This window comes from Crocodylus porosus, unplaced genomic scaffold (assembly GCF_001723895.1).
Source record: "Crocodylus porosus isolate Cpor-Errol unplaced genomic scaffold, CroPor_comp1, whole genome shotgun sequence".
In the NCBI taxonomy this organism is placed as follows: Eukaryota; Metazoa; Chordata; order Crocodylia; family Crocodylidae; genus Crocodylus; species Crocodylus porosus.
Window position 1 is genome coordinate 243,210,383 of NW_017728886.1, and position 5,682 is coordinate 243,216,064.

Genomic DNA, 5,682 nt, shown 5'->3' on the forward strand with positions numbered 1-5,682 from the left:
GACCAGTTTTTAACAGGCCACTAGATCCCCCCTCAGCCTTCTCTTCTGGAGGCAGAACAGGTTCATGTCCCATAGCCTCTCCTCATAGGACCTGCCCTGCTGCCCCCGATCATACAAGTGGTGCCCCTCTGGACCCTCTCCATGTTGTCCATGACCCTCTTGAAGTGCAGCACCCAGAACTGGATGCAGTACTCCAGCTGTGGCCTGACCAGTGCTGCATAGATGGGGAGTATCACCTCCTTGGACCACTTTCCTTTAGTCCTTCATAATGGGGTGGGGGGGAAGAAAAGGCTATGCTGACATATTTTTGTTTGTCTTTTCCTTTTCTGATGCAGAGGTAGAGCCAAGAAGGAGCTAGCTGCCTGCTTTCATTTTTCTTTTATCTTTATAGTGTGATTTCTTAGGATAAAACCAGCATAGTTGGTGGTAGGACCTCCACATAGTAGCCCCAGAGTGCCTGTTGATTGCTAAGTATACAGGAATGTGTCCTTGACCTCCAGAAAGTCAGGAAGGAAATAGTCTCTATCTGAATGGATGAGAAGGAAAGGATTAAAGGCTCTTATGATGCAGACAGAAGTGCAGCTCCCCGCTGTAACTCAGAATGCTTTGCAGGAAGTGCTCTGAGTTACAAGAATCCCTTGGAACAAACAGAAGTTCACTGTTGGTTCCGGGGGGAGGGGGTGGGGGGGAGAAATCTAGCTGTTGGCTGCCAGCAATAGCCACTCCTCTCTCCCAACCTTTCCCTGTTTCAGAATGGGAGGGGGTAAAGGGAGCACAGGGAGCTCATTTTTGAGGTTCCCCAGCCAGCTCTGGAGGACGAGGTAGGTGAATTGAACCAATACCCCTGCCTCACCCTCCAGAAGGGGCTGAAAAAAACCCAGACTGAATTCCCTCCACTCCCTTTCCCCCCTCTCATTCTGAAAACAGGGACAGGCTAGCAGGCAGCACAGACACAAGTTACAGAAAATGCTCTCTTTTAAAATGCCTTGCAATGAGGGCCAGATTTTCACCCAATTGGCCATTTTTGAAGCTGTCTGCAGCCATGCGCTTATGTTTGGTCATGGATATTGATTGCTTTCTGTGGCCAGATTGGGCAAAATTTTTCTGTCTGTGCCCTTATTGGCTAAGACGGAAACCAAAAAGGTGCATTCATAGATTCATAGACACCAGGGCTGGAAGGTACCTCAGAAGATCATTGAGTCCATCCCCCTGCCCCAGTGGCAGGAACTCAGCAGGGATCATAGGATCCCAGCAAGATAAACATGGGAGATACTTAATATAAGCCTCAGAGCCAGAAGAATATAACTTCTTGTTCTTTATGTGGACAAAAAGAAAACGTCCTGTTCTGGCAAGCCTTTTTTTACATAAATTATGATTTTGTTTACCTGGAATTCAATACACAGAGTGAGTTCACAGAGAGACCTGACCAGCCTGGTGACAATACTATTTACCCAACTTCATAAAAGGCTCTACCAGACCAAAGGCAAAAAAGCTGATGTCACATCATTGGACCAAATAACTGCACAATAGGCTAGGATTTGTGGTGCATTCCCCTGGACCATAGTAGACAGGTAGAGAAGGCACAGGACTTAATGGACCTAACTATCACTGAATTTAATTGATTCCGTGATCGGGGGTTAAGAAAAATGGGATTTTTTTTTCCTTAAATTTTACATGTTAACAAGCCAGACAATTAATTAATGGAACTGTGGGATTTGTCTGATGCACTGCTTGGGTTTTTGTCATATTCTTGTATATGTGTGTAACTATAATTAGCATGCTTCTTTTGTATGTTTTCTCCCCTATCAATTCTGTTAGGCAGACTGGATCTGACCCTTGTTGCTTTCATTGGTACCTGGCAGACATTGCATGAAACTATTGTGGGATATTGATTTTTGGCATTCTCAAGGGTCAAGCCACGTGCTCAGTGTGAAAATGTGTACAGCAGAGTAAGACGTTTGCAATACTTTAATTAGTTCTGCCTATTGTATTACATTTTAGTTACTGATTTCAATATTTTGAGGAACTAGATCCTTACGCCATACCAAAGTGACTGTGTCTTGCCCTGTCTAGTCTGAATGGCAAATACAGAAACATCTTACAGGTGAAATCACTGAGATGAAAACCAGGTCAGCTAAAATGTCTAATCTGAAGCTTCACCATTCTGCTTGCCAGTCTCCAAATGACATATAGTTACAGTGTGGCTTTTCATTGCTCCTTCATTTCCTGCTTGTGGTAGCAAACCATTACCTATTTACCCACAATACTTCCTCCAGGCAGCAAGGTTTTAAGTGTGTTTGGTTTTTTTACCTTGTCTTCAGGGATGGTTTGTTCTCCCTCTCCTATAAAATCAGCTGCAACTTTGTGGGGTTTGTTCTCTCCTTGTAAAGAAACTTAGTAGCATTGAATACTTATACATGATGTAATCACAGAATAATAGAAATTTAGGGTTGGAAGGGACTACAGAAAGTCATCTTGTCCATCCCCCTGCTCAAAGCAGGACCAGCCCCAACCAGATCAATCCAGCCAGGCCTTAAAAACCTCCAAGGCTGGAAATCCCAGCACCTCTCTCAGAAATCTGTTCCACCACTTTACCACCTTCCTAGTGAGAAAGTTTTCCCCAATATCCAACTTAAACCTCCCTTGTTGCAACTTAAGGCCATTTCTCCTTGTTCTGTTATCTGTCCCCACTGAGAACAGTCCCACTACATCCTCTTTGGAACCCCCCTTCAGGTAGTTAAAGGCTGCTATTAAATCCCCCCACTCAGTCTCCTCTACTGCAAACAAAATAGGCCCAGTTCCCTCACCCTCTCCTCCTAAGTCATGTACCGCAGCCCTTGAACAATTTTCATGGCTGTCTGCCAGACTGCCTTAAACCTATGCACAATGTTTCTGTAGTGGGGGGGCCCCAAGACTGGACACAGTACTCCACTTATAGCCTCACCAGTGCAGAAAAGTGTGGTATAATTGCTTCCTTTGATCTTCTGGCAACACTCCTACTTATGCAGCCCAATAAGTTGTTAGCCTTTTTGGCAACAAGGCCACACTGCTGATCCATTTTATAATCTACTGTAACCCCCAGGCCCTTTTCTGCAAAGCTGCTGCTTTGCTAGTGAGCCCTCAGGTTGTAGTGGTGCGTGGCATTCTTCTATCCTAAATGCAGGACTTTGCACTTGTCCTTACTGAACCTCATGAGATTTCTTTGGGCTCAATCCTCCAATTTGTCTAGGTCACTCTGAATCAAAGCCCTACCCTCCAGTGTATGTATTTCACCTTCCAGCTGGTGTCATCCATGAATGTGCTAAAGGAGCAATCCATCCCATCTTCAAGATCACTAATGAAGGTATTGAACAAAACCAGTCTCAAGACTGACCCCTGGGATGCTCCACTTGATACTGGCTGCTTCTTTAATACCCAGTGAGCCTGACAATCCAGATAGCTTTCTATCTATCTTATAGTCCATTGATCCAACCCATACTTCCTCAGCCTGCTTGCAAGAATGTTGTAAGAGATGATAATCAAAAGCCTTTCTAAAGTCAAAGTATGTTATGTTCACTGCTTTCTCCACATCCACAGAGCCAGTCATTTCATCATAGCAGGCAATCAAGTTGGCCAGGCATGACTTGCCCTTGGTGAATCCATGCTGACTGTTCCTAACCATCTTTTTCTCCTTCAAGTGTTTAGATATAGTTTCTTGGGGGGGGGGGGGGTAACCTTTGAGGACTTGCTCCATGATTTTCTGAGGACTAAAGTGAGTTTGACTGGTCTGTAGTTCCCTGGATCCTCCTTCTTCCATTTCTTAAGCATGGGTACTACATTTTCCCTTTTCCAGTCGTCCAGGACCTCCCCCGATTGCCACAAGTTTTCAAAGATAATGGCCAGCACCTCTGCCATCACATCAGTCATCTCCTTCAGCACCCTTGGATGTATTGCATCCAGCCCATGGTTTTGTACACCTTCAGCTTTTCTAAATATTCCCTAACATGTTCTTTTACCACTGAGGGCTGCTCACCTTCTCTCCAAACTGTGCTGCCAAGTGTAGCAGCCTGGGAGCTGACCTTGTCTATGAAGACCAAGGTAAGAAAGGGAATTGAGTACTTTAGCCTTTTTCTTCTCATCTTTCACTAGGTTACACCCCCCCCAAATCCGTACAATTCAGTAAGGGACCGCACTTTCCCTGAGCTTCCTGTTGCTGCTAACATACGTGTAGAAACCCTTCTACAAAGTGTAGAACATCTACATTTCCTTTGTCTAGAATCAGAATCTTAGTTCCGGCCCTTCATAATTTATGATTCAAAACAATTTAATACATTGTTATTAACTTGTTGTCTACACTGTCTCATTAGTATCTATGGCTAAGTGTAAATGTTCAAGAAAACGGTTGCAGAAGCACTCTAATTATCACACTTTCCTTAAGTGCTATAACTTTGGTCACAAGCGAATGGAACAGATGTGTGCTGGCCAGATGTGTGCTGGCCAGGGTGGTTATGTGGGGAGAGATGCTGGACTCCTTCTCCCGCAGCCCTCCCAGCTGGCTGTGGTATTCCATGGGGCTGGAGCATCTGTGGAGACAGAAACCACCTTTCCCCACCTCCCCTGAAGCCTGGCTGCATGCCAGGCTGGGATCAGAAGTTGTCACTGAATTCAGGTAGTGACAGCCAAGGGCCAGCCTGATACTTGGGAAGAGCAAACAAGTTCTGCCCAAGGCTAGAACACAGCCCTGTGCAATGCCACCTGGGATGGTGACAATCACACTCTAAGTTAACTTTCAATGGGATCTGGCACAGATTTTTGATAAAGCACTCTAATAGAAAGCGCTTTTGTCTAATACCTCATCCCTTGAGGGTTAACTTAGAATGTGATCCGCCATTTTTAGGTCCTATAAGAACCATAAATGTTTGTTCAGCTATGGCTTTAAAGCAATTTTTGCCTGCTTAAGGTGAAATAAGTATAATGCCTGTGCCTAGCCTATATCTAATTGGGAATGTTTTAAATATAAAAGGTAGCATACACATTTATATGCTTTTCTGCAGGGAGACAACTTGGCTAGCACTTTCACATTCTTATCAACTATATTGGCTAATAGCATGAATCCTCTAGCCAAACCATTCAGTATCACAGCAGGAACAATATTGAAGAGGCTCTCACCCTGCTATTTCCCAAGATAGGCTGACAAGTTCTGTAAGATACAGATTGGAGGGAAACATTAAATCACATGGCAATCTTCATAGTATTAATGTGTTAAAAATGCTTTAATTTCCTTGTGCTGTACTAATACAAACCTGACTTCTGAGTTATACAAAGAATATTTTTTCTGTTTTTAATAATACTATATCTACATCTTTAAAGCTGTAGCAGTTCATTACTCTGACATAGAGTGCTTGCTTACAGTTTTCCAAAATGAGGCTTAGAGTGCATGTATTAGCAATATCCATATATTATGCTACCTGATAATGTTGTTCACAGGCATTTAATAAGGTCTTGTCCATCACTAGTAATGTCAAACTCAGTCATCACCAGCACCTTAAGCTGTAAATTATCTTTTAAAACTGAACTAGAACAGCAATTTTTTGGATAAATTATTTGTCTTTGTATGAACTGAGCTTTACTTCAAATTTGGCACAGTCCTGTGCTGAGCCCAGTGCATGTCCAGAAGAGGTAGTGTGTTAGTTGCACTCGGCT